At 54.7% G+C, this 26,209-nt stretch overlaps 27 non-coding genes across 27 annotated transcripts; all 27 read right to left on the reverse strand.

Annotated features, from left to right (window-relative positions):
* Positions 1 to 281: 281 nt before the first annotated feature.
* LOC126088928 (5S ribosomal RNA) lies at positions 282 to 400 on the reverse strand. Its single transcript, XR_007520276.1, has one exon. It is a non-coding gene; the product is annotated as a 5S ribosomal RNA (ribosomal RNA).
* Positions 401 to 1,251: 851 nt separating this feature from the next.
* On the reverse strand, positions 1,252 to 1,370 carry LOC126089309 (5S ribosomal RNA). Its single transcript, XR_007520638.1, has one exon. It is a non-coding gene; the product is annotated as a 5S ribosomal RNA (ribosomal RNA).
* Positions 1,371 to 2,221: 851 nt separating this feature from the next.
* On the reverse strand, positions 2,222 to 2,340 carry LOC126088929 (5S ribosomal RNA). The gene has a single exon (XR_007520277.1). It is a non-coding gene; the product is annotated as a 5S ribosomal RNA (ribosomal RNA).
* Positions 2,341 to 3,191: 851 nt separating this feature from the next.
* On the reverse strand, positions 3,192 to 3,310 carry LOC126089311 (5S ribosomal RNA). The gene has a single exon (XR_007520640.1). It is a non-coding gene; the product is annotated as a 5S ribosomal RNA (ribosomal RNA).
* An 851-nt stretch (positions 3,311 to 4,161) lies between these two features.
* On the reverse strand, positions 4,162 to 4,280 carry LOC126088930 (5S ribosomal RNA). Its single transcript, XR_007520278.1, has one exon. It is a non-coding gene; the product is annotated as a 5S ribosomal RNA (ribosomal RNA).
* Positions 4,281 to 5,131: 851 nt separating this feature from the next.
* LOC126088931 (5S ribosomal RNA) lies at positions 5,132 to 5,250 on the reverse strand. Its single transcript, XR_007520279.1, has one exon. It is a non-coding gene; the product is annotated as a 5S ribosomal RNA (ribosomal RNA).
* An 851-nt stretch (positions 5,251 to 6,101) lies between these two features.
* LOC126088932 (5S ribosomal RNA) lies at positions 6,102 to 6,220 on the reverse strand. Its single transcript, XR_007520280.1, has one exon. It is a non-coding gene; the product is annotated as a 5S ribosomal RNA (ribosomal RNA).
* An 851-nt stretch (positions 6,221 to 7,071) lies between these two features.
* On the reverse strand, positions 7,072 to 7,190 carry LOC126089312 (5S ribosomal RNA). Its single transcript, XR_007520641.1, has one exon. It is a non-coding gene; the product is annotated as a 5S ribosomal RNA (ribosomal RNA).
* Positions 7,191 to 8,041: 851 nt separating this feature from the next.
* On the reverse strand, positions 8,042 to 8,160 carry LOC126089313 (5S ribosomal RNA). The gene has a single exon (XR_007520642.1). It is a non-coding gene; the product is annotated as a 5S ribosomal RNA (ribosomal RNA).
* An 851-nt stretch (positions 8,161 to 9,011) lies between these two features.
* Positions 9,012 to 9,130, reverse strand: LOC126088934 (5S ribosomal RNA). The gene has a single exon (XR_007520282.1). It is a non-coding gene; the product is annotated as a 5S ribosomal RNA (ribosomal RNA).
* An 851-nt stretch (positions 9,131 to 9,981) lies between these two features.
* Positions 9,982 to 10,100, reverse strand: LOC126089359 (5S ribosomal RNA). Its single transcript, XR_007520687.1, has one exon. It is a non-coding gene; the product is annotated as a 5S ribosomal RNA (ribosomal RNA).
* Positions 10,101 to 10,951: 851 nt separating this feature from the next.
* On the reverse strand, positions 10,952 to 11,070 carry LOC126089215 (5S ribosomal RNA). Its single transcript, XR_007520550.1, has one exon. It is a non-coding gene; the product is annotated as a 5S ribosomal RNA (ribosomal RNA).
* Positions 11,071 to 11,921: 851 nt separating this feature from the next.
* LOC126088935 (5S ribosomal RNA) lies at positions 11,922 to 12,040 on the reverse strand. The gene has a single exon (XR_007520283.1). It is a non-coding gene; the product is annotated as a 5S ribosomal RNA (ribosomal RNA).
* Positions 12,041 to 12,891: 851 nt separating this feature from the next.
* Positions 12,892 to 13,010, reverse strand: LOC126088936 (5S ribosomal RNA). Its single transcript, XR_007520284.1, has one exon. It is a non-coding gene; the product is annotated as a 5S ribosomal RNA (ribosomal RNA).
* Positions 13,011 to 13,861: 851 nt separating this feature from the next.
* Positions 13,862 to 13,980, reverse strand: LOC126088937 (5S ribosomal RNA). The gene has a single exon (XR_007520285.1). It is a non-coding gene; the product is annotated as a 5S ribosomal RNA (ribosomal RNA).
* Positions 13,981 to 14,831: 851 nt separating this feature from the next.
* Positions 14,832 to 14,950, reverse strand: LOC126089314 (5S ribosomal RNA). Its single transcript, XR_007520643.1, has one exon. It is a non-coding gene; the product is annotated as a 5S ribosomal RNA (ribosomal RNA).
* An 851-nt stretch (positions 14,951 to 15,801) lies between these two features.
* Positions 15,802 to 15,920, reverse strand: LOC126089315 (5S ribosomal RNA). The gene has a single exon (XR_007520644.1). It is a non-coding gene; the product is annotated as a 5S ribosomal RNA (ribosomal RNA).
* Positions 15,921 to 16,771: 851 nt separating this feature from the next.
* On the reverse strand, positions 16,772 to 16,890 carry LOC126088938 (5S ribosomal RNA). The gene has a single exon (XR_007520286.1). It is a non-coding gene; the product is annotated as a 5S ribosomal RNA (ribosomal RNA).
* Positions 16,891 to 17,741: 851 nt separating this feature from the next.
* On the reverse strand, positions 17,742 to 17,860 carry LOC126089360 (5S ribosomal RNA). Its single transcript, XR_007520688.1, has one exon. It is a non-coding gene; the product is annotated as a 5S ribosomal RNA (ribosomal RNA).
* An 851-nt stretch (positions 17,861 to 18,711) lies between these two features.
* Positions 18,712 to 18,830, reverse strand: LOC126088939 (5S ribosomal RNA). The gene has a single exon (XR_007520287.1). It is a non-coding gene; the product is annotated as a 5S ribosomal RNA (ribosomal RNA).
* Positions 18,831 to 19,681: 851 nt separating this feature from the next.
* Positions 19,682 to 19,800, reverse strand: LOC126088940 (5S ribosomal RNA). Its single transcript, XR_007520288.1, has one exon. It is a non-coding gene; the product is annotated as a 5S ribosomal RNA (ribosomal RNA).
* Positions 19,801 to 20,651: 851 nt separating this feature from the next.
* Positions 20,652 to 20,770, reverse strand: LOC126089316 (5S ribosomal RNA). Its single transcript, XR_007520645.1, has one exon. It is a non-coding gene; the product is annotated as a 5S ribosomal RNA (ribosomal RNA).
* An 851-nt stretch (positions 20,771 to 21,621) lies between these two features.
* Positions 21,622 to 21,740, reverse strand: LOC126089317 (5S ribosomal RNA). The gene has a single exon (XR_007520646.1). It is a non-coding gene; the product is annotated as a 5S ribosomal RNA (ribosomal RNA).
* An 851-nt stretch (positions 21,741 to 22,591) lies between these two features.
* LOC126088941 (5S ribosomal RNA) lies at positions 22,592 to 22,710 on the reverse strand. The gene has a single exon (XR_007520289.1). It is a non-coding gene; the product is annotated as a 5S ribosomal RNA (ribosomal RNA).
* Positions 22,711 to 23,562: 852 nt separating this feature from the next.
* On the reverse strand, positions 23,563 to 23,681 carry LOC126089361 (5S ribosomal RNA). Its single transcript, XR_007520689.1, has one exon. It is a non-coding gene; the product is annotated as a 5S ribosomal RNA (ribosomal RNA).
* An 851-nt stretch (positions 23,682 to 24,532) lies between these two features.
* LOC126089318 (5S ribosomal RNA) lies at positions 24,533 to 24,651 on the reverse strand. Its single transcript, XR_007520647.1, has one exon. It is a non-coding gene; the product is annotated as a 5S ribosomal RNA (ribosomal RNA).
* Positions 24,652 to 25,502: 851 nt separating this feature from the next.
* On the reverse strand, positions 25,503 to 25,621 carry LOC126088942 (5S ribosomal RNA). Its single transcript, XR_007520290.1, has one exon. It is a non-coding gene; the product is annotated as a 5S ribosomal RNA (ribosomal RNA).
* Positions 25,622 to 26,209: the final 588 nt, after the last annotated feature.

Genomic DNA, 26,209 nt, shown 5'->3' on the forward strand with positions numbered 1-26,209 from the left:
AAGGAATAAATTCGTGGTTACAAATCAAATTTGGAACTCTACACTCCTACACAACAATAGGCGGTGACGTATTTCAGAAATCATCTGCCGATTCGTACTGTTTTGTCGTTTTCAAAGTCTTCTTGGCAAACTTGGTTAGCACATTCTCCCTCAAACAGAGTTAATTACTGCATTTTCGTACCATTACAGTAGTTTAAAAGGCTTAAGGAAGCATCTTTGTCACAACAGAAAGGTAGTTTGAAAATTGGGCTGGCGACATAACAAAAAAAAAACAGGAAGGGAGCCAACAGCACCCGGGTTTCCCAGGCGGTCACCCATCCAAGTACTAGCCGGGCCCGATGATGCTTAACTTCGGTGATCGGACGAGAACCGGTGTATTCATCATGGTATGGCCGTTGGCGCTCATTTAATGTAGGAGCACGGCAGAATTCGCGTTCGGCTTTTCTCCCAACACACAAAATGTTAGTTTTCGGCCGCATTTGACGAAAGCGCTTCCTTCCGCAACCGCCAGTTCCTCGAGGACGGCGCGGGGAGGCGCGCCCGGCGTCCCAGCAGAGTGACGGCCGAATTGGCGGGCGCACCGCCGCGTGTGTGAGACGCACTGCTGCTCGTTGCACCCCCTGTCATTCGCTGGGCGCGTGCAGCCTTCGACACTAGCGGAGGACGCATCTTGTCCCTGGTGTTCAGCGGAAGGCCTGTGCGGGGTGTGGCAGTGTCGTGCTGGAGGGCCCACTGGTAGCGATGTGGGCTTCCTCGCCTCGCCTCCCCACGCCTCGCCTCGCCTCACACCAGGTGTCTGCGTAGTTTGCAATGCATTCGCACCATTCCTATACCTGTCCCTGTCCCCGTCCCGACTTGTCCCGACTTTGCTCGACTGCCGCTCGCTGCCGCTGGGGTCGTGGTCCATATGACAGCCCAAGCACGACAAACTTCTGCGGGACGACACGAGACGAGACGAGTCGAGACGACTAAGGAATAAATTCGTTTTTACAAATCAATTTTGGAACTCTACACTCCTACACAACAATAGGCGGTGACGTATTTCAGAAATCACCTGCCGATTCGTACTGTTTTGTCGTTTTCAAAGTCTTCTTGGCAAACTTGGTTAGCACATTCTCCCTCAAACTGAGTTAATTACTGCATTTTCGTACCATTACAGTAGTTTAAAAGGCTTAAGGAAGCATCTTTGTCACAACAGAAAGGTAGTTTGAAAATTGGGCTGGCGACATAACAAAAAAAAAACAGGAAGGGAGCCAACAGCACCCGGGTTTCCCAGGCGGTCACCCATCCAAGTACTAGCCGTGCCCGATGATGCTTAACTTCGGTGATCGGACGAGAACCGGTGTATTCATCATGGTATGGCCGTTGGCGCTCATCTAATGTAGGAGCACGGCAGAATTCTCGTTCGGCTTTTCTCCCAACACACAAAATGTTAGTTTTCGGCCGCATTTGACGAAAGCGCTTCCTTCCGCAACCGCCAGTTCCTCGAGGACGGCGTGGGGAGGCGCGCCCGGCGTCCCAGCAGAGTGACGGCCGAATTGGCGGGCGCACCGCCGCGTGTGTGAGACGCACTGCTGTTCGTTGCACCCCCTGTCATTCGCTGGGCGCGTGCAGCCTTCGACACTAGCGGAGGACGCATCTTGTCCCTGGTGTTCAGCGGAAGGCCTGTGCGGGGTGTGGCAGTGTCGTGCTGGAGGGCCCACTGGTAGCGATGTGGGCTTCCTCGCCTCGCCTCGCCTCGCCTCGCCTCGCCTCACACCAGGTGTCTGCGTAGTTTGCAGTGCATTCGCACCATTCCTATCCCTGTCCCTGTCCCCGTCCCGACTTGTCCCGACTTTGCTCGACTGCCGCTCGCTGCCGCTCGGGTCGTGGTCCATATGACAGCGCAAGCACGACAAACGTCTGCGGGACGAGACGAGACGAGACGAGACGAGACGACTAAGGAATAAATTCGTGGTTACAAATCAAATTTGGAACTCTACACTCCTACACAACAATAGGCGGTGACGTATTTCAGAAATCATCTGCCGATTCGTACTGTTTTGTCGTTTTCAAAGTCTTCTTGGCAAACTTGGTTAGCACATTCTCCCTCAAACAGAGTTAATTACTGCATTTTCGTACCATTACAGTAGTTTAAAAGGCTTAAGGAAGCATCTTTGTCACAACAGAAAGGTAGTTTGAAAATTGGGCTGGCGACATAACAAAAAAAAAACAGGAAGGGAGCCAACAGCACCCGGGTTTCCCAGGCGGTCACCCATCCAAGTACTAGCCGGGCCCGATGATGCTTAACTTCGGTGATCGGACGAGAACCGGTGTATTCATCATGGTATGGCCGTTGGCGCTCATCTAATGTAGGAGCACGGCAGAATTCGCGTTCGGCTTTTCTCCCAACACACAAAATGTTAGTTTTCGGCCGCATTTGACGAAAGCGCTTCCTTCCGCAACCGCCAGTTCCTCGAGGACGGCGCGGGGAGGCGCGCCCGGCGTCCCAGCAGAGTGACGGCCGAATTGGCGGGCGCACCGCCGCGTGTGTGAGACGCACTGCTGCTCGTTGCACCCCCTGTCATTCGCTGGGCGCGTGCAGCCTTCGACACTAGCGGAGGACGCATCTTGTCCCTGGTGTTCAGCGGAAGGCCTGTGCGGGGTGTGGCAGTGTCGTGCTGGAGGGCCCACTGGTAGCGATGTGGGCTTCCTCGCCTCGCCTCGCCACGCCTCGCCTCGCCTCACACCAGGTGTCTGCGTAGTTTGCAATGCATTCGCACCATTCCTATACCTGTCCCTGTCCCCGTCCCGACTTGTCCCGACTTTGCTCGACTGCCGCTCGCTGCCGCTGGGGTCGTGGTCCATATGACAGCCCAAGCACGACAAACTTCTGCGGGACGACACGAGACGAGACGAGTCGAGACGACTAAGGAATAAATTCGTTTTTACAAATCAAATTTGGAACTCTTCACTCCTACACAACAATAGGCGGTGACGTATTTCAGAAATCACCTGCCGATTCGTACTGTTTTGTCGTTTTCAAAGTCTTCTTGGCAAACTTGGTTAGCACATTCTCCCTCAAACTGAGTTAATTACTGCATTTTCGTACCATTACAGTAGTTTAAAAGGCTTAAGGAAGCATCTTTGTCACAACAGAAAGGTAGTTTGAAAATTGGGCTGGCGACATAACAAAAAAAAAACAGGAAGGGAGCCAACAGCACCCGGGTTTCCCAGGCGGTCACCCATCCAAGTACTAGCCGTGCCCGATGATGCTTAACTTCGGTGATCGGACGAGAACCGGTGTATTCATCATGGTATGGCCGTTGGCGCTCATCTAATGTAGGAGCACGGCAGAATTCTCGTTCGGCTTTTCTCCCAACACACAAAATGTTAGTTTTCGGCCGCATTTGACGAAAGCGCTTCCTTCCGCAACCGCCAGTTCCTCGAGGACGGCGCGGGGAGGCGCGCCCGGCGTCCCAGCAGAGTGACGGCCGAATTGGCGGGCGCACCGCCGCGTGTGTGAGACGCACTGCTGTTCGTTGCACCCCCTGTCATTCGCTGGGCGCGTGCAGCCTTCGACACTAGCGGAGGACGCAACTTGTCCCTGGAGTTCAGCGGAAGGCCTGTGCGGGGTGTGGCAGTGTCGTGCTGGAGGGCCCACTGGTAGCGATGTGGGCTTCCTCGCCTCGCCTCGCCTCGCCTCGCCTCGCCTCACACCAGGTGTCTGCGTAGTTTGCAGTGCATTCGCACCATTCCTATCCCTGTCCCTGTCCCCGTCCCGACTTGTCCCGACTTTGCTCGACTGCCGCTCGCTGCCGCTCGGGTCGTGGTCCATATGACAGCGCAAGCACGACAAACGTCTGCGGGACGAGACGAGACGAGACGAGACGAGACGACTAAGGAATAAATTCGTGGTTACAAATCAAATTTGGAACTCTACACTCCTACACAACAATAGGCGGTGACGTATTTCAGAAATCATCTGCCGATTCGTACTGTTTTGTCGTTTTCAAAGTCTTCTTGGCAAACTTGGTTAGCACATTCTCCCTCAAACAGAGTTAATTACTGCATTTTCGTACCATTACAGTAGTTTAAAAGGCTTAAGGAAGCATCTTTGTCACAACAGAAAGGTAGTTTGAAAATTGGGCTGGCGACATAACAAAAAAAAAACAGGAAGGGAGCCAACAGCACCCGGGTTTCCCAGGCGGTCACCCATCCAAGTACTAGCCGGGCCCGATGATGCTTAACTTCGGTGATCGGACGAGAACCGGTGTATTCATCATGGTATGGCCGTTGGCGCTCATCTAATGTAGGAGCACGGCAGAATTCGCGTTCGGCTTTTCTCCCAACACACAAAATGTTAGTTTTCGGCCGCATTTGACGAAAGCGCTTCCTTCCGCAACCGCCAGTTCCTCGAGGACGGCGCGGGGAGGCGCGCCCAACGTCCCAGCAGAGTGACGGCCGAATTGGCGGGCGCACCGCCGCGTGTGTGAGACGCACTGCTGCTCGTTGCACCCCCTGTCATTCGCTGGGCGCGTGCAGCCTTCGACACTAGCGGAGGACGCATCTTGTCCCTGGTGTTCAGCGGAAGGCCTGTGCGGGGTGTGGCAGTGTCGTGCTGGAGGGCCCACTGGTAGCGATGTGGGCTTCCTCGCCTCGCCTCGCCTCGCCTCGCCTCGCCTCACACCAGGTGTCTGCGTAGTTTGCAGTGCATTCGCACCATTCCTATCCCTGTCCCTGTCCCCGTCCCGACTTGTCCCGACTTTGCTCGACTGCCGCTCGCTGCCGCTCGGGTCGTGGTCCATATGACAGCGCAAGCACGACAAACGTCTGCGGGACGAGACGAGACGAGACGAGACGAGACGACTAAGGAATAAATTCGTGGTTACAAATCAAATTTGGAACTCTACACTCCTACACAACAATAGGCGGTGACGTATTTCAGAAATCATCTGCCGATTCGTACTGTTTTGTCGTTTTCAAAGTCTTCTTGGCAAACTTGGTTAGCACATTCTCCCTCAAACAGAGTTAATTACTGCATTTTCGTACCATTACAGTAGTTTAAAAGGCTTAAGGAAGCATCTTTGTCACAACAGAAAGGTAGTTTGAAAATTGGGCTGGCGACATAACAAAAAAAAAACAGGAAGGGAGCCAACAGCACCCGGGTTTCCCAGGCGGTCACCCATCCAAGTACTAGCCGGGCCCGATGATGCTTAACTTCGGTGATCGGACGAGAACCGGTGTATTCATCATGGTATGGCCGTTGGCGCTCATCTAATGTAGGAGCACGGCAGAATTCGCGTTCGGCTTTTCTCCCAACACACAAAATGTTAGTTTTCGGCCGCATTTGACGAAAGCGCTTCCTTCCGCAACCGCCAGTTCCTCGAGGACGGCGCGGGGAGGCGCGCCCAACGTCCCAGCAGAGTGACGGCCGAATTGGCGGGCGCACCGCCGCGTGTGTGAGACGCACTGCTGCTCGTTGCACCCCCTGTCATTCGCTGGGCGCGTGCAGCCTTCGACACTAGCGGAGGACGCATCTTGTCCCTGGTGTTCAGCGGAAGGCCTGTGCGGGGTGTGGCAGTGTCGTGCTGGAGGGCCCACTGGTAGCGATGTGGGCTTCCTCGCCTCGCCTCGCCTCGCCTCGCCTCGCCTCACACCAGGTGTCTGCGTAGTTTGCAGTGCATTCGCACCATTCCTATCCCTGTCCCTGTCCCCGTCCCGACTTGTCCCGACTTTGCTCGACTGCCGCTCGCTGCCGCTCGGGTCGTGGTCCATATGACAGCGCAAGCACGACAAACGTCTGCGGGACGAGACGAGACGAGACGAGACGAGACGACTAAGGAATAAATTCGTGGTTACAAATCAAATTTGGAACTCTACACTCCTACACAACAATAGGCGGTGACGTATTTCAGAAATCATCTGCCGATTCGTACTGTTTTGTCGTTTTCAAAGTCTTCTTGGCAAACTTGGTTAGCACATTCTCCCTCAAACAGAGTTAATTACTGCATTTTCGTACCATTACAGTAGTTTAAAAGGCTTAAGGAAGCATCTTTGTCACAACAGAAAGGTAGTTTGAAAATTGGGCTGGCGACATAACAAAAAAAAAACAGGAAGGGAGCCAACAGCACCCGGGTTTCCCAGGCGGTCACCCATCCAAGTACTAGCCGGGCCCGATGATGCTTAACTTCGGTGATCGGACGAGAACCGGTGTATTCATCATGGTATGGCCGTTGGCGCTCATCTAATGTAGGAGCACGGCAGAATTCGCGTTCGGCTTTTCTCCCAACACACAAAATGTTAGTTTTCGGCCGCATTTGACGAAAGCGCTTCCTTCCGCAACCGCCAGTTCCTCGAGGACGGCGCGGGGAGGCGCGCCCAACGTCCCAGCAGAGTGACGGCCGAATTGGCGGGCGCACCGCCGCGTGTGTGAGACGCACTGCTGCTCGTTGCACCCCCTGTCATTCGCTGGGCGCGTGCAGCCTTCGACACTAGCGGAGGACGCATCTTGTCCCTGGTGTTCAGCGGAAGGCCTGTGCGGGGTGTGGCAGTGTCGTGCTGGAGGGCCCACTGGTAGCGATGTGGGCTTCCTCGCCTCGCCTCCCCATGCCTCGCCTCGCCTCACACCAGGTGTCTGCGTAGTTTGCAATGCATTCGCACCATTCCTATACCTGTCCCTGTCCCCGTCCCGACTTGTCCCGACTTTGCTCGACTGCCGCTCGCTGCCGCTGGGGTCGTGGTCCATATGACAGCCCAAGCACGACAAACTTCTGCGGGACGACACGAGACGAGACGAGTCGAGACGACTAAGGAATAAATTCGTTTTTACAAATCAATTTTGGAACTCTACACTCCTACACAACAATAGGCGGTGACGTATTTCAGAAATCACCTGCCGATTCGTACTGTTTTGTCGTTTTCAAAGTCTTCTTGGCAAACTTGGTTAGCACATTCTCCCTCAAACTGAGTTAATTACTGCATTTTCGTACCATTACAGTAGTTTAAAAGGCTTAAGGAAGCATCTTTGTCACAACAGAAAGGTAGTTTGAAAATTGGGCTGGCGACATAACAAAAAAAAAACAGGAAGGGAGCCAACAGCACCCGGGTTTCCCAGGCGGTCACCCATCCAAGTACTAGCCGTGCCCGATGATGCTTAACTTCGGTGATCGGACGAGAACCGGTGTATTCATCATGGTATGGCCGTTGGCGCTCATCTAATGTAGGAGCACGGCAGAATTCTCGTTCGGCTTTTCTCCCAACACACAAAATGTTAGTTTTCGGCCGCATTTGACGAAAGCGCTTCCTTCCGCAACCGCCAGTTCCTCGAGGACGGCGTGGGGAGGCGCGCCCGGCGTCCCAGCAGAGTGACGGCCGAATTGGCGGGCGCACCGCCGCGTGTGTGAGACGCACTGCTGTTCGTTGCACCCCCTGTCATTCGCTGGGCGCGTGCAGCCTTCGACACTAGCGGAGGACGCATCTTGTCCCTGGTGTTCAGCGGAAGGCCTGTGCGGGGTGTGGTAGTGTCGTGCTGGAGGGCCCACTGGTAGCGATGTGGGCTTCCTCGCCTCGCCTCCCCACGCCTCGCCTCGCCTCACACCAGGTGTCTGCGTAGTTTGCAATGCATTCGCACCATTCCTATACCTGTCCCTGTCCCCGTCCCGACTTGTCCCGACTTTGCTCGACTGCCGCTCGCTGCCGCTGGGGTCGTGGTCCATATGACAGCCCAAGCACGACAAACTTCTGCGGGACGACACGAGACGAGACGAGTCGAGACGACTAAGGAATAAATTCGTTTTTACAAATCAAATTTGGAACTCTACACTCCTACACAACAATAGGCGGTGACGTATTTCAGAAATCACCTGCCGATTCGTACTGTTTTGTCGTTTTCAAAGTCTTCTTGGCAAACTTGGTTAGCACATTCTCCCTCAAACTGAGTTAATTACTGCATTTTCGTACCATTACAGTAGTTTAAAAGGCTTAAGGAAGCATCTTTGTCACAACAGAAAGGTAGTTTGAAAATTGGGCTGGCGACATAACAAAAAAAAAACTGGAAGGGAGCCAACAGCACCCGGGTTTCCCAGGCGGTCACCCATCCAAGTACTAGCCGTGCCCGATGATGCTTAACTTCGGTGATCGGACGAGAACCGGTGTATTCATCATGGTATGGCCGTTGGCGCTCATCTAATGTAGGAGCACGGCAGAATTCTCGTTCGGCTTTTCTCCCAACACACAAAATGTTAGTTTTCGGCCGCATTTGACGAAAGCGCTTCCTTCCGCAACCGCCAGTTCCTCGAGGACGGCGCGGGGAGGCGCGCCCGGCGTCCCAGCAGAGTGACGGCCGAATTGGCGGGCGCACCGCCGCGTGTGTGAGACGCACTGCTGTTCGTTGCACCCCCTGTCATTCGCTGGGCGCGTGCAGCCTTCGACACTAGCGGAGGACGCATCTTGTCCCTGGTGTTCAGCGGAAGGCCTGTGCGGGGTGTGGCAGTGTCGTGCTGGAGGGCCCACTGGTAGCGATGTGGGCTTCCTCGCCTCGCCTCGCCTCGCCTCGCCTCGCCTCACACCAGGTGTCTGCGTAGTTTGCAGTGCATTCGCACCATTCTTATCCCTGTCCCTGTCCCCGTCCCGACTTGTCCCGACTTTGCTCGACTGCCGCTCGCTGCCGCTCGGGTCGTGGTCCATATGACAGCGCAAGCACGACAAACGTCTGCGGGACGAGACGAGACGAGACGAGACGAGACGACTAAGGAATAAATTCGTGGTTACAAATAAAATTTGGAACTCTACACTCCTACACAACAATAGGCGGTGACGTATTTCAGAAAACATCTGCCGATTCGTACTGTTTTGTCGTTTTCAAAGTCTTCTTGGCAAACTTGGTTAGCACATTCTCCCTCAAACAGAGTTAATTACTGCATTTTCGTACCATTACAGTAGTTTAAAAGGCTTAAGGAAGCATCTTTGTCACAACAGAAAGGTAGTTTGAAAATTGGGCTGGCGACATAACAAAAAAAAAACAGGAAGGGAGCCAACAGCACCCGGGTTTCCCAGGCGGTCACCCATCCAAGTACTAGCCGGGCCCGATGATGCTTAACTTCGGTGATCGGACGAGAACCGGTGTATTCATCATGGTATGGCCGTTGGCGCTCATCTAATGTAGGAGCACGGCAGAATTCGCGTTCGGCTTTTCTCCCAACACACAAAATGTTAGTTTTCGGCCGCATTTGACGAAAGCGCTTCCTTCCGCAACCGCCAGTTCCTCGAGGACGGCGCGGGGAGGCGCGCCCGGCGTCCCAGCAGAGTGACGGCCGAATTGGCGGGCGCACCGCCGCGTGTGTGAGACGCACTGCTGCTCGTTGCACCCCCTGTCATTCGCTGGGCGCGTGCAGCCTTCGACACTAGCGGAGGACGCATCTTGTCCCTGGTGTTCAGCGGAAGGCCTGTGCGGGGTGTGGCAGTGTCGTGCTGGAGGGCCCACTGGTAGCGATGTGGGCTTCCTCGCCTCGCCTCGCCACGCCTCGCCTCGCCTCACACCAGGTGTCTGCGTAGTTTGCAATGCATTCGCACCATTCCTATACCTGTCCCTGTCCCCGTCCCGACTTGTCCCGACTTTGCTCGACTGCCGCTCGCTGCCGCTGGGGTCGTGGTCCATATGACAGCCCAAGCACGACAAACTTCTGCGGGACGACACGAGACGAGACGAGTCGAGACGACTAAGGAATAAATTCGTGGTTACAAATCAAATTTGGAACTCTACACTCCTACACAACAATAGGCGGTGACGTATTTCAGAAATCACCTGCCGATTCGTACTGTTTTGTCGTTTTCAAAGTCTTCTTGGCAAACTTGGTTAGCACATTCTCCCTCAAACTGAGTTAATTACTGCATTTTCGTACCATTACAGTAGTTTAAAAGGCTTAAGGAAGCATCTTTGTCACAACAGAAAGGTAGTTTGAAAATTGGGCTGGCGACATAACAAAAAAAAAACAGGAAGGGAGCCAACAGCACCCGGGTTTCCCAGGCGGTCACCCATCCAAGTACTAGCCGTGCCCGATGATGCTTAACTTCGGTGATCGGACGAGAACCGGTGTATTCATCATGGTATGGCTGTTGGCGCTCATCTAATGTAGGAGCACGGCAGAATTCTCGTTCGGCTTTTCTCCCAACACACAAAATGTTAGTTTTCGGCCGCATTTGACGAAAGCGCTTCCTTCCGCAACCGCCAGTTCCTCGAGGACGGCGCGGGGAGGCGCGCCCGGCGTCCCAGCAGAGTGACGGCCGAATTGGCGGGCGCACCGCCGCGTGTGGGAGACGCACTGCTGCTCGTTGCACCCCCTGTCATTCGCTGGGCGCGTGCAGCCTTCGACACTAGCGGAGGACGCATCTTGTCCCTGGTGTTCAGCGGAAGGCCTGTGCGGGGTGTGGCAGTGTCGTGCTGGAGGGCCCACTGGTAGCGATGTGGGCTTCCTCGCCTCGCCTCGCCACGCCTCGCCTCGCCTCACACCAGGTGTCTGCGTAGTTTGCAATGCATTCGCACCATTCCTATACCTGTCCCTGTCCCCGTCCCGACTTGTCCCGACTTTGCTCGACTGCCGCTCGCTGCCGCTGGGGTCGTGGTCCATATGACAGCCCAAGCACGACAAACTTCTGCGGGACGAGACGAGACGAGACGAGTCGAGACGACTAAGGAATAAATTCGTTTTTACAAATCAAATTTGGAACTCTACACTCCTACACAACAATAGGCGGTGACGTATTTCAGAAATCATCTGCCGATTCGTACTGTTTTGTCGTTTTCAAAGTCTTCTTGGCAAACTTGGTTAGCACATTCTCCCTCAAACAGAGTTAATTACTGCATTTTCGTACCATTACAGTAGTTTAAAAGGCTTAAGGAAGCATCTTTGTCACAACAGAAAGGTAGTTTGAAAATTGGGCTGGCGACATAACAAAAAAAAAACAGGAAGGGAGCCAACAGCACCCGGGTTTCCCAGGCGGTCACCCATCCAAGTACTAGCCGGGCCCGATGATGCTTAACTTCGGTGATCGGACGAGAACCGCTGTATTCATCATGGTATGGCCGTTGGCGCTCATCTAATGTAGGAGCACGGCAGAATTCGCGTTCGGCTTTTCTCCCAACACACAAAATGTTAGTTTTCGGCCGCATTTGACGAAAGCGCTTCCTTCCGCAACCGCCAGTTCCTCGAGGACGGCGCGGGGAGGCGCGCCCAACGTCCCAGCAGAGTGACGGCCGAATTGGCGGGCGCACCGCCGCGTGTGTGAGACGCATTGCTGCTCGTTGCACCCCCTGTCATTCGCTGGGCGCGTGCAGCCTTCGACACTAGCGGAGGACGCATCTTGTCCCTGGTGTTCAGCGGAAGGCCTGTGCGGGGTGTGGCAGTGTCGTGCTGGAGGGCCCACTGGTAGCGATGTGGGCTTCCTCGCCTCGCCTCGCCTCGCCTCGCCTCGCCTCACACCAGGTGTCTGCGTAGTTTGCAGTGCATTCGCACCATTCCTATCCCTGTCCCTGTCCCCGTCCCGACTTGTCCCGACTTTGCTCGACTGCCGCTCGCTGCCGCTCGGGTCGTGGTCCATATGACAGCGCAAGCACGACAAACGTCTGCGGGACGAGACGAGACGAGACGAGACGAGACGACTAAGGAATAAATTCGTGGTTACAAATCAAATTTGGAACTCTACACTCCTACACAACAATAGGCGGTGACGTATTTCAGAAATCATCTGCCGATTCGTACTGTTTTGTCGTTTTCAAAGTCTTCTTGGCAAACTTGGTTAGCACATTCTCCCTCAAACAGAGTTAATTACTGCATTTTCGTACCATTACAGTAGTTTAAAAGGCTTAAGGAAGCATCTTTGTCACAACAGAAAGGTAGTTTGAAAATTGGGCTGGCGACATAACAAAAAAAAAACAGGAAGGGAGCCAACAGCACCCGGGTTTCCCAGGCGGTCACCCATCCAAGTACTAGCCGGGCCCGATGATGCTTAACTTCGGTGATCGGACGAGAACCGGTGTATTCATCATGGTATGGCCGTTGGCGCTCATCTAATGTAGGAGCACGGCAGAATTCGCGTTCGGCTTTTCTCCCAACACACAAAATGTTAGTTTTCGGCCGCATTTGACGAAAGCGCTTCCTTCCGCAACCGCCAGTTCCTCGAGGACGGCGCGGGGAGGCGCGCCCAACGTCCCAGCAGAGTGACGGCCGAATTGGCGGGCGCACCGCCGCGTGTGTGAGACGCACTGCTGCTCGTTGCACCCCCTGTCATTCGCTGGGCGCGTGCAGCCTTCGACACTAGCGGAGGACGCATCTTGTCCCTGGTGTTCAGCGGAAGGCCTGTGCGGGGTGTGGCAGTGTCGTGCTGGAGGGCCCACTGGTAGCGATGTGGGCTTCCTCGCCTCGCCTCGCCTCGCCTCGCCTCGCCTCACACCAGGTGTCTGCGTAGTTTGCAGTGCATTCGCACCATTCCTATCCCTGTCCCTGTCCCCGTCCCGACTTGTCCCGACTTTGCTCGACTGCCGCTCGCTGCCGCTCGGGTCGTGGTCCATATGACAGCGCAAGCACGACAAACGTCTGCGGGACGAGACGAGACGAGACGAGACGAGACGACTAAGGAATAAATTCGTGGTTACAAATCAAATTTGGAACTCTACACTCCTACACAACAATAGGCGGTGACGTATTTCAGAAATCATCTGCCGATTCGTACTGTTTTGTCGTTTTCAAAGTCTTCTTGGCAAACTTGGTTAGCACATTCTCCCTCAAACAGAGTTAATTACTGCATTTTCGTACCATTACAGTAGTTTAAAAGGCTTAAGGAAGCATCTTTGTCACAACAGAAAGGTAGTTTGAAAATTGGGCTGGCGACATAACAAAAAAAAAACAGGAAGGGAGCCAACAGCACCCGGGTTTCCCAGGCGGTCACCCATCCAAGTACTAGCCGGGCCCGATGATGCTTAACTTCGGTGATCGGACGAGAACCGGTGTATTCATCATGGTATGGCCGTTGGCGCTCATCTAATGTAGGAGCACGGCAGAATTCGCGTTCGGCTTTTCTCCCAACACACAAAATGTTAGTTTTCGGCCGCATTTGACGAAAGCGCTTCCTTCCGCAACCGCCAGTTCCTCGAGGACGGCGCGGGGAGGCGCGCCCAACGTCCCAGCAGAGTGACGGCCGAATTGGCGGGCGCACCGCCGCGTGTGTGAGACGCACTGCTGCTCGTTGCACCCCCTGTCATTCGCTGGGCGCGTGCAGCCTTCGACACTAGCGGAGGACGCATCTTGTCCCTGGTGTTCAGCGGAAGGCCTGTGCGGGGTGTGGCAGTGTCGTGCTGGAGGGCCCACTGGTAGCGATGTGGGCTTCCTCGCCTCGCCTCGCCTCGCCTCGCCTCGCCTCACACCAGGTGTCTGCGTAGTTTGCAGTGCATTCGCACCATTCCTATCCCTGTCCCTGTCCCCGTCCCGACTTGTCCCGACTTTGCTCGACTGCCGCTCGCTGCCGCTCGGGTCGTGGTCCATATGACAGCGCAAGCACGACAAACGTCTGCGGGACGAGACGAGACGAGACGAGACGAGACGACTAAGGAATAAATTCGTGGTTACAAATCAAATTTGGAACTCTACACTCCTACACAACAATAGGCGGTGACGTATTTCAGAAATCATCTGCCGATTCGTACTGTTTTGTCGTTTTCAAAGTCTTCTTGGCAAACTTGGTTAGCACATTCTCCCTCAAACAGAGTTAATTACTGCATTTTCGTACCATTACAGTAGTTTAAAAGGCTTAAGGAAGCATCTTTGTCACAACAGAAAGGTAGTTTGAAAATTGGGCTGGCGACATAACAAAAAAAAAACAGGAAGGGAGCCAACAGCACCCGGGTTTCCCAGGCGGTCACCCATCCAAGTACTAGCCGGGCCCGATGATGCTTAACTTCGGTGATCGGACGAGAACCGGTGTATTCATCATGGTATGGCCGTTGGCGCTCATCTAATGTAGGAGCACGGCAGAATTCGCGTTCGGCTTTTCTCCCAACACACAAAATGTTAGTTTTCGGCCGCATTTGACGAAAGCGCTTCCTTCCGCAACCGCCAGTTCCTCGAGGACGGCGCGGGGAGGCGCGCCCAACGTCCCAGCAGAGTGACGGCCGAATTGGCGGGCGCACCGCCGCGTGTGTGAGACGCACTGCTGCTCGTTGCACCCCCTGTCATTCGCTGGGCGCGTGCAGCCTTCGACACTAGCGGAGGACGCATCTTGTCCCTGGTGTTCAGCGGAAGGCCTGTGCGGGGTGTGGCAGTGTCGTGCTGGAGGGCCCACTGGTAGCGATGTGGGCTTCCTCGCCTCGCCTCCCCATGCCTCGCCTCGCCTCACACCAGGTGTCTGCGTAGTTTGCAATGCATTCGCACCATTCCTATACCTGTCCCTGTCCCCGTCCCGACTTGTCCCGACTTTGCTCGACTGCCGCTCGCTGCCGCTGGGGTCGTGGTCCATATGACAGCCCAAGCACGACAAACTTCTGCGGGACGACACGAGACGAGACGAGTCGAGACGACTAAGGAATAAATTCGTTTTTACAAATCAATTTTGGAACTCTACACTCCTACACAACAATAGGCGGTGACGTATTTCAGAAATCACCTGCCGATTCGTACTGTTTTGTCGTTTTCAAAGTCTTCTTGGCAAACTTGGTTAGCACATTCTCCCTCAAACAGAGTTAATTACTGCATTTTCGTACCATTACAGTAGTTTAAAAGGCTTAAGGAAGCATCTTTGTCACAACAGAAAGGTAGTTTGAAAATTGGGCTGGCGACATAACAAAAAAAAAACAGGAAGGGAGCCAACAGCACCCGGGTTTCCCAGGCGGTCACCCATCCAAGTACTAGCCGTGCCCGATGATGCTTAACTTCGGTGATCGGACGAGAACCGGTGTATTCATCATGGTATGGCCGTTGGCGCTCATCTAATGTAGGAGCACGGCAGAATTCTCGTTCGGCTTTTCTCCCAACACACAAAATGTTAGTTTTCGGCCGCATTTGACGAAAGCGCTTCCTTCCGCAACCGCCAGTTCCTCGAGGACGGCGTGGGGAGGCGCGCCCGGCGTCCCAGCAGAGTGACGGCCGAATTGGCGGGCGCACCGCCGCGTGTGTGAGACGCACTGCTGTTCGTTGCACCCCCTGTCATTCGCTGGGCGCGTGCAGCCTTCGACACTAGCGGAGGACGCATCTTGTCCCTGGTGTTCAGCGGAAGGCCTGTGCGGGGTGTGGTAGTGTCGTGCTGGAGGGCCCACTGGTAGCGATGTGGGCTTCCTCGCCTCGCCTCCCCACGCCTCGCCTCGCCTCACACCAGGTGTCTGCGTAGTTTGCAATGCATTCGCACCATTCCTATACCTGTCCCTGTCCCCGTCCCGACTTGTCCCGACTTTGCTCGACTGCCGCTCGCTGCCGCTGGGGTCGTGGTCCATATGACAGCCCAAGCACGACAAACTTCTGCGGGACGACACGAGACGAGACGAGTCGAGACGACTAAGGAATAAATTCGTTTTTACAAATCAAATTTGGAACTCTACACTCCTACACAACAATAGGCGGTGACGTATTTCAGAAATCACCTGCCGATTCGTACTGTTTTGTCGTTTTCAAAGTCTTCTTGGCAAACTTGGTTAGCACATTCTCCCTCAAACTGAGTTAATTACTGCATTTTCGTACCATTACAGTAGTTTAAAAGGCTTAAGGAAGCATCTTTGTCACAACAGAAAGGTAGTTTGAAAATTGGGCTGCCGACATAACAAAAAAAAAACTGGAAGGGAGCCAACAGCACCCGGGTTTCCCAGGCGGTCACCCATCCAAGTACTAGCCGTGCCCGATGATGCTTAACTTCGGTGATCGGACGAGAACCGGTGTATTCATCATGGTATGGCCGTTGGCGCTCATCTAATGTAGGAGCACGGCAGAATTCTCGTTCGGCTTTTCTCCCAACACACAAAATGTTAGTTTTCGGCCGCATTTGACGAAAGCGCTTCCTTCCGCAACCGCCAGTTCCTCGAGGACGGCGCGGGGAGGCGCGCCCGGCGTCCCAGCAGAGTGACGGCCGAATTGGCGGGCGCACCGCCGCGTGTGTGAGACGCACTGCTGTTCGTTGCACCCCCTGTCATTCGCTGGGCGCGTGCAGCCTTCGACACTAGCGGAGGACGCATCTTGTCCCTGGTGTTCAGCGGAAGGCCTGTGCGGGGTGTGGCAGTGTCGTGCTGGAGGGCCCACTGGTAGCGATGTGGGCTTCCTCGCCTCGCCTCGCCTCGCCTCGCCTCGCCTCACACCAGGTGTCTGCGTAGTTTGCAGTGCATTCGCACCATTCTTATCCCTGTCCCTGTCCCCGTCCCGACTTGTCCCGACTTTGCTCGACTGCCGCTCGCTGCCGCTCGGGTCGTGGTCCATATGACAGCGCAAGCACGACAAACGTCTGCGGGACGAGACGAGACGAGACGAGACGAGACGACTAAGGAATAAATTCGTGGTTACAAATAAAATTTGGAACTCTACACTCCTACACAACAATAGGCGGTGACGTATTTCAGAAAACATCTGCCGATTCGTACTGTTTTGTCGTTTTCAAAGTCTTCTTGGCAAACTTGGTTAGCACATTCTCCCTCAAACAGAGTTAATTACTGCATTTTCGTACCATTACAGTAGTTTAAAAGGCTTAAGGAAGCATCTTTGTCACAACAGAAAGGTAGTTTGAAAATTGGGCTGGCGACATAACAAAAAAAAAACAGGAAGGGAGCCAACAGCACCCGGGTTTCCCAGGCGGTCACCCATCCAAGTACTAGCCGGGCCCGATGATGCTTAACTTCGGTGATCGGACGAGAACCGGTGTATTCATCATGGTATGGCCGTTGGCGCTCATCTAATGTAGGAGCACGGCAGAATTCGCGTTCGGCTTTTCTCCCAACACACAAAATGTTAGTTTTCGGCCGCATTTGACGAAAGCGCTTCCTTCCGCAACCGCCAGTTCCTCGAGGACGGCGCGGGGAGGCGCGCCCGGCGTCCCAGCAGAGTGACGGCCGAATTGGCGGGCGCACCGCCGCGTGTGTGAGACGCACTGCTGCTCGTTGCACCCCCTGTCATTCGCTGGGCGCGTGCAGCCTTCGACACTAGCGGAGGACGCATCTTGTCCCTGGTGTTCAGCGGAAGGCCTGTGCGGGGTGTGGCAGTGTCGTGCTGGAGGGCCCACTGGTAGCGATGTGGGCTTCCTCGCCTCGCCTCGCCACGCCTCGCCTCGCCTCACACCAGGTGTCTGCGTAGTTTGCAATGCATTCGCACCATTCCTATACCTGTCCCTGTCCCCGTCCCGACTTGTCCCGACTTTGCTCGACTGCCGCTCGCTACCGCTGGGGTCGTGGTCCATATGACAGCCCAAGCACGACAAACTTCTGCGGGACGACACGAGACGAGACGAGTCGAGACGACTAAGGAATAAATTCGTGGTTACAAATCAAATTTGGAACTCTACACTCCTACACAACAATAGGCGGTGACGTATTTCAGAAATCACCTGCCGATTCGTACTGTTTTGTCGTTTTCAAAGTCTTCTTGGCAAACTTGGTTAGCACATTCTCCCTCAAACTGAGTTAATTACTGCATTTTCGTACCATTACAGTAGTTTAAAAGGCTTAAGGAAGCATCTTTGTCACAACAGAAAGGTAGTTTGAAAATTGGGCTGGCGACATAACAAAAAAAAAACAGGAAGGGAGCCAACAGCACCCGGGTTTCCCAGGCGGTCACCCATCCAAGTACTAGCCGTGCCCGATGATGCTTAACTTCGGTGATCGGACGAGAACCGGTGTATTCATCATGGTATGGCTGTTGGCGCTCATCTAATGTAGGAGCACGGCAGAATTCTCGTTCGGCTTTTCTCCCAACACACAAAATGTTAGTTTTCGGCCGCATTTGACGAAAGCGCTTCCTTCCGCAACCGCCAGTTCCTCGAGGACGGCGCGGGGAGGCGCGCCCGGCGTCCCAGCAGAGTGACGGCCGAATTGGCGGGCGCACCGCCGCGTGTGGGAGACGCACTGCTGCTCGTTGCACCCCCTGTCATTCGCTGGGCGCGTGCAGCCTTCGACACTAGCGGAGGACGCATCTTGTCCCTGGTGTTCAGCGGAAGGCCTGTGCGGGGTGTGGCAGTGTCGTGCTGGAGGGCCCACTGGTAGCGATGTGGGCTTCCTCGCCTCGCCTCGCCACGCCTCGCCTCGCCTCACACCAGGTGTCTGCGTAGTTTGCAATGCATTCGCACCATTCCTATACCTGTCCCTGTCCCCGCCCCGACTTGTCCCGACTTTGCTCGACTGCCGCTCGCTGCCGCTGGGGTCGTGGTCCATATGACAGCCCAAGCACGACAAACTTCTGCGGGACGAGACGAGACGAGACGAGTCGAGACGACTAAGGAATAAATTCGTTTTTACAAATCAAATTTGGAACTCTACACTCCTACACAACAATAGGCGGTGACGTATTTCAGAAATCATCTGCCGATTCGTACTGTTTTGTCGTTTTCAAAGTCTTCTTGGCAAACTTGGTTAGCACATTCTCCCTCAAACAGAGTTAATTACTGCATTTTCGTACCATTACAGTAGTTTAAAAGGCTTAAGGAAGCATCTTTGTCACAACAGAAAGGTAGTTTGAAAATTGGGCTGGCGACATAACAAAAAAAAAACAGGAAGGGAGCCAACAGCACCCGGGTTTCCCAGGCGGTCACCCATCCAAGTACTAGCCGGGCCCGATGATGCTTAACTTCGGTGATCGGACGAGAACCGGTGTATTCATCATGGTATGGCCGTTGGCGCTCATCTAATGTAGGAGCACGGCAGAATTCGCGTTCGGCTTTTCTCCCAACACACAAAATGTTAGTTTTCGGCCGCATTTGACGAAAGCGCTTCCTTCCGCAACCGCCAGTTCCTCGAGGACGGCGCGGGGAGGCGCGCCCAACGTCCCAGCAGAGTGACGGCCGAATTGGCGGGCGCACCGCCGCGTGTGTGAGACGCACTGCTGCTCGTTGCACCCCCTGTCATTCGCTGGGCGCGTGCAGCCTTCGACACTAGCGGAGGACGCATCTTGTCCCTGGTGTTCAGCGGAAGGCCTGTGCGGGGTGTGGCAGTGTCGTGCTGGAGGGCCCACTGGTAGCGATGTGGGCTTCCTCGCCTCGCCTCGCCTCGCCTCGCCTCGCCTCACACCAGGTGTCTGCGTAGTTTGCAGTGCATTCGCACCATTCCTATCCCTGTCCCTGTCCCCGTCCCGACTTGTCCCGACTTTGCTCGACTGCCGCTCGCTGCCGCTCGGGTCGTGGTCCATATGACAGCGCAAGCACGACAAACGTCTGCGGGACGAGACGAGACGAGACGAGACGAGACGACTAAGGAATAAATTCGTGGTTACAAATCAAATTTGGAACTCTACACTCCTACACAACAATAGGCGGTGACGTATTTCAGAAATCATCTGCCGATTCGTACTGTTTTGTCGTTTTCAAAGTCTTCTTGGCAAACTTGGTTAGCACATTCTCCCTCAAACAGAGTTAATTACTGCATTTTCGTACCATTACAGTAGTTTAAAAGGCTTAAGGAAGCATCTTTGTCACAACAGAAAGGTAGTTTGAAAATTGGGCTGGCGACATAACAAAAAAAAAACAGGAAGGGAGCCAACAGCACCCGGGTTTCCCAGGCGGTCACCCATCCAAGTACTAGCCGGGCCCGATGATGCTTAACTTCGGTGATCGGACGAGAACCGGTGTATTCATCATGGTATGGCCGTTGGCGCTCATCTAATGTAGGAGCACGGCAGAATTCGCGTTCGGCTTTTCTCCCAACACACAAAATGTTAGTTTTCGGCCGCATTTGACGAAAGCGCTTCCTTCCGCAACCGCCAGTTCCTCGAGGACGGCGCGGGGAGGCGCGCCCAACGTCCCAGCAGAGTGACGGCCGAATTGGCGGGCGCACCGCCGCGTGTGTGAGACGCACTGCTGCTCGTTGCACCCCCTGTCATTCGCTGGGCGCGTGCAGCCTTCGACACTAGCGGAGGACGCATCTTGTCCCTGGTGTTCAGCGGAAGGCCTGTGCGGGGTGTGGCAGTGTCGTGCTGGAGGGCCCACTGGTAGCGATGTGGGCTTCCTCGCCTCGCCTCCCCATGCCTCGCCTCGCCTCACACCAGGTGTCTGCGTAGTTTGCAATGCATTCGCACCATTCCTATACCTGTCCCTGTCCCCGTCCCGACTTGTCCCGACTTTGCTCGACTGCCGCTCGCTGCCGCTGGGGTCGTGGTCCATATGACAGCCCAAGCACGACAAACTTCTGCGGGACGACACGAGACGAGACGAGTCGAGACGACTAAGGAATAAATTCGTTTTTACAAATCAATTTTGGAACTCTACACTCCTACACAACAATAGGCGGTGACGTATTTCAGAAATCACCTGCCGATTCGTACTGTTTTGTCGTTTTCAAAGTCTTCTTGGCAAACTTGGTTAGCACATTCTCCCTCAAACTGAGTTAATTACTGCATTTTCGTACCATTACAGTAGTTTAAAAGGCTTAAGGAAGCATCTTTGTCACAACAGAAAGGTAGTTTGAAAATTGGGCTGGCGACATAACAAAAAAAAAACAGGAAGGGAGCCAACAGCACCCGGGTTTCCCAGGCGGTCACCCATCCAAGTACTAGCCGTGCCCGATGATGCTTAACTTCGGTGATCGGACGAGAACCGGTGTATTCATCATGGTATGGCCGTTGGCGCTCATCTAATGTAGGAGCACGGCAGAATTCTCGTTCGGCTTTTCTCCCAACACACAAAATGTTAGTTTTCGGCCGCATTTGACGAAAGCGCTTCCTTCCGCAACCGCCAGTTCCTCGAGGACGGCGTGGGGAGGCGCGCCCGGCGTCCCAGCAGAGTGACGGCCGAATTGGCGGGCGCACCGCCGCGTGTGTGAGACGCACTGCTGTTCGTTGCACCCCCTGTCATTCGCTGGGCGCGTGCAGCCTTCGACACTAGCGGAGGACGCATCTTGTCCCTGGTGTTCAGCGGAAGGCCTGTGCGGGGTGTGGTAGTGTCGTGCTGGAGGGCCCACTGGTAGCGATGTGGGCTTCCTCGCCTCGCCTCCCCACGCCTCGCCTCGCCTCACACCAGGTGTCTGCGTAGTTTGCAATGCATTCGCACCATTCCTATACCTGTCCCTGTCCCCGTCCCGACTTGTCCCGACTTTGCTCGACTGCCGCTCGCTGCCGCTGGGGTCGTGGTCCATATGACAGCCCAAGCACGACAAACTTCTGCGGGACGACACGAGACGAGACGAGTCGAGACGACTAAGGAATAAATTCGTTTTTACAAATCAAATTTGGAACTCTACACTCCTACACAACAATAGGCGGTGACGTATTTCAGAAATCACCTGCCGATTCGTACTGTTTTGTCGTTTTCAAAGTCTTCTTGGCAAACTTGGTTAGCACATTCTCCCTCAAACTGAGTTAATTACTGCATTTTCGTACCATTACAGTAGTTTAAAAGGCTTAAGGAAGCATCTTTGTCACAACAGAAAGGTAGTTTGAAAATTGGGCTGGCGACATAACAAAAAAAAAACTGGAAGGGAGCCAACAGCACCCGGGTTTCCCAGGCGGTCACCCATCCAAGTACTAGCCGTGCCCGATGATGCTTAACTTCGGTGATCGGACGAGAACCGGTGTATTCATCATGGTATGGCCGTTGGCGCTCATCTAATGTAGGAGCACGGCAGAATTCTCGTTCGGCTTTTCTCCCAACACACAAAATGTTAGTTTTCGGCCGCATTTGACGAAAGCGCTTCCTTCCGCAACCGCCAGTTCCTCGAGGACGGCGCGGGGAGGCGCGCCCGGCGTCCCAGCAGAGTGACGGCCGAATTGGCGGGCGCACCGCCGCGTGTGTGAGACGCACTGCTGTTCGTTGCACCCCCTGTCATTCGCTGGGCGCGTGCAGCCTTCGACACTAGCGGAGGACGCATCTTGTCCCTGGTGTTCAGCGGAAGGCCTGTGCGGGGTGTGGCAGTGTCGTGCTGGAGGGCCCACTGGTAGCGATGTGGGCTTCCTCGCCTCGCCTCGCCTCGCCTCGCCTCGCCTCACACCAGGTGTCTGCGTAGTTTGCAGTGCATTCGCACCATTCTTATCCCTGTCCCTGTCCCCGTCCCGACTTGTCCCGACTTTGCTCGACTGCCGCTCGCTGCCGCTCGGGTCGTGGTCCATATGACAGCGCAAGCACGACAAACGTCTGCGGGACGAGACGAGACGAGACGAGACGAGACGACTAAGGAATAAATTCGTGGTTACAAATAAAATTTGGAACTCTACACTCCTACACAACAATAGGCGGTGACGTATTTCAGAAAACATCTGCCGATTCGTACTGTTTTGTCGTTTTCAAAGTCTTCTTGGCAAACTTGGTTAGCACATTCTCCCTCAAACAGAGTTAATTACTGCATTTTCGTACCATTACAGTAGTTTAAAAGGCTTAAGGAAGCATCTTTGTCACAACAGAAAGGTAGTTTGAAAATTGGGCTGGCGACATAACAAAAAAAAAACAGGAAGGGAGCCAACAGCACCCGGGTTTCCCAGGCGGTCACCCATCCAAGTACTAGCCGGGCCCGATGATGCTTAACTTCGGTGATCGGACGAGAACCGGTGTATTCATCATGGTATGGCCGTTGGCGCTCATCTAATGTAGGAGCACGGCAGAATTCGCGTTCGGCTTTTCTCCCAACACACAAAATGTTAGTTTTCGGCCGCATTTGACGAAAGCGCTTCCTTCCGCAACCGCCAGTTCCTCGAGGACGGCGCGGGGAGGCGCGCCCGGCGTCCCAGCAGAGTGACGGCCGAATTGGCGGGCGCACCGCCGCGTGTGTGAGACGCACTGCTGCTCGTTGCACCCCCTGTCATTCGCTGGGCGCGTGCAGCCTTCGACACTAGCGGAGGACGCATCTTGTCCCTGGTGTTCAGCGGAAGGCCTGTGCGGGGTGTGGCAGTGTCGTGCTGGAGGGCCCACTGGTAGCGATGTGGGCTTCCTCGCCTCGCCTCGCCACGCCTCGCCTCGCCTCACACCAGGTGTCTGCGTAGTTTGCAATGCATTCGCACCATTCCTATACCTGTCCCTGTCCCCGTCCCGACTTGTCCCGACTTTGCTCGACTGCCGCTCGCTGCCGCTGGGGTCGTGGTCCATATGACAGCCCAAGCACGACAAACTTCTGCGGGACGACACGAGACGAGACGAGTCGAGACGACTAAGGAATAAATTCGTGGTTACAAATCAAATTTGGAACTCTACACTCCTACACAACAATAGGCGGTGACGTATTTCAGAAATCACCTGCCGATTCGTACTGTTTTGTCGTTTTCAAAGTCTTCTTGGCAAACTTGGTTAGCACATTCTCCCTCAAACTGAGTTAATTACTGCATTTTCGTACCATTACAGTAGTTTAAAAGGCTTAAGGAAGCATCTTTGTCACAACAGAAAGGTAGTTTGAAAATTGGGCTGGCGACATAACAAAAAAAAAAACAGGAAGGGAGCCAACAGCACCCGGGTTTCCCAGGCGGTCACCCATCCAAGTACTAGCCGTGCCCGATGATGCTTAACTTCGGTGATCGGACGAGAACCGGTGTATTCATCATGGTATGGCTGTTGGCGCTCATCTAATGTAGGAGCACGGCAGAATTCTCGTTCGGCTTTTCTCCCAACACACAAAATGTTAGTTTTCGGCCGCATTTGACGAAAGCGCTTCCTTCCGCAACCGCCAGTTCCTCGAGGACGGCGCGGGGAGGCGCGCCCGGCGTCCCAGCAGAGTGACGGCCGAATTGGCGGGCGCACCGCCGCGTGTGGGAGACGCACTGCTGCTCGTTGCACCCCCTGTCATTCGCTGGGCGCGTGCAGCCTTCGACACTAGCGGAGGACGCATCTTGTCCCTGGTGTTCAGCGGAAGGCCTGTGCGGGGTGTGGCAGTGTCGTGCTGGAGGGCCCACTGGTAGCGATGTGGGCTTCCTCGCCTCGCCTCGCCACGCCTCGCCTCGCCTCACACCAGGTGTCTGCGTAGTTTGCAATGCATTCGCACCATTCCTATACCTGTCCCTGTCCCCGTCCCGACTTGTCCCGACTTTGCTCGACTGCCGCTCGCTGCCGCTGGGGTCGTGGTCCATATGACAGCCCAAGCACGACAAACTTCTGCGGGACGAGACGAGACGAGACGAGTCGAGACGACTAAGGAATAAATTCGTTTTTACAAATCAAATTTGGAACTCTACACTCCTACACAACAATAGGCGGTGACGTATTTCAGAAATCACCTGCCGATTCGTACTGTTTTGTCGTTTTCAAAGTCTTCTTGGCAAACTTGGTTAGCACATTCTCCCTCAAACTGAGTTAATTACTGCATTTTCGTACCATTACAGTAGTTTAAAAGGCTTAAGGAAGCATCTTTGTCACAACAGAAAGGTAGTTTGAAAATTGGGCTGGCGACATAACAAAAAAAAAACAGGAAGGGAGCCAACAGCACCCGGGTTTCCCAGGCGGTCACCCATCCAAGTACTAGCCGTGCCCGATGATGCTTAACTTCGGTGATCGGACGAGAACCGGTGTATTCATCATGGTATGGCCGTTGGCGCTCATCTAATGTAGGAGCACGGCAGAATTCTCGTTCGGCTTTTCTCCCAACACACAAAATGTTAGTTTTCGGCCGCATTTGACGAAAGCGCTTCCTTCCGCAACCGCCAGTTCCTCGAGGACGGCGCGGGGAGGCGCGCCCGGCGTCCCAGCAGAGTGACGGCCGAATTGGCGGGCGCACCGCCGCGTGTGTGAGACGCACTGCTGTTCGTTGCACCCCCTGTCATTCGCTGGGCGCGTGCAGCCTTCGACACTAGCGGAGGACGCATCTTGTCCCTGGTGTTCAGCGGAAGGCCTGTGCGGGGTGTGGCAGTGTCGTGCTGGAGGGCCCACTGGTAGCGATGTGGGCTTCCTCGCCTCGCCTCGCCTCGCCTCGCCTCGCCTCACACCAGGTGTCTGCGTAGTTTGCAGTGCATTCGCACCATTCCTATCCCTGTCCCTGTCCCCGTCCCGACTTGTCCCGACTTTGCTCGACTGCCGCTCGCTGCCGCTCGGGTCGTGGTCCATATGACAGCGCAAGCACGACAAACGTCTGCGGGACGAGACGAGACGAGACGAGACGAGACGACTAAGGAATAAATTCGTGGTTACAAATAAAATTTGGAACTCTACACTCCTACACAACAATAGGCGGTGACGTATTTCAGAAAACATCTGCCGATTCGTACTGTTTTGTCGTTTTCAAAGTCTTCTTGGCAAACTTGGTTAGCACATTCTCCCTCAAACAGAGTTAATTACTGCATTTTCGTACCATTACAGTAGTTTAAAAGGCTTAAGGAAGCATCTTTGTCACAACAGAAAGGTAGTTTGAAAATTGGGCTGGCGACATAACAAAAAAAAAACAGGAAGGGAGCCAACAGCACCCGGGTTTCCCAGGCGGTCACCCATCCAAGTACTAGCCGGGCCCGATGATGCTTAACTTCGGTGATCGGACGAGAACCGGTGTATTCATCATGGTATGGCCGTTGGCGCTCATCTAATGTAGGAGCACGGCAGAATTCGCGTTCGGCTTTTCTCCCAACACACAAAATGTTAGTTTTCGGCCGCATTTGACGAAAGCGCTTCCTTCCGCAACCGCCAGTTCCTCGAGGACGGCGCGGGGAGGCGCGCCCGGCGTCCCAGCAGAGTGACGGCCGAATTGGCGGGCGCACCGCCGCGTGTGTGAGACGCACTGCTGCTCGTTGCACCCCCTGTCATTCGCTGGGCGCGTGCAGCCTTCGACACTAGCGGAGGACGCATCTTGTCCCTGGTGTTCAGCGGAAGGCCTGTGCGGGGTGTGGCAGTGTCGTGCTGGAGGGCCCACTGGTAGCGATGTGGGCTTCCTCGCCTCGCCTCGCCACGCCTCGCCTCGCCTCACACCAGGTGTCTGCGTAGTTTGCAATGCATTCGCACCATTCCTATACCTGTCCCTGTCCCCGTCCCGACTTGTCCCGACTTTGCTCGACTGCCGCTCGCTGCCGCTGGGGTCGTGGTCCATATGACAGCCCAAGCACGACAAACTTCTGCGGGACGACACGAGACGAGACGAGTCGAGACGACTAAGGAATAAATTCGTGGT

The sequence above is a fragment of the Schistocerca cancellata genome, chromosome 6 (assembly GCF_023864275.1).
Source record: "Schistocerca cancellata isolate TAMUIC-IGC-003103 chromosome 6, iqSchCanc2.1, whole genome shotgun sequence".
NCBI classification, from domain to species: domain Eukaryota; kingdom Metazoa; phylum Arthropoda; class Insecta; order Orthoptera; family Acrididae; genus Schistocerca; species Schistocerca cancellata.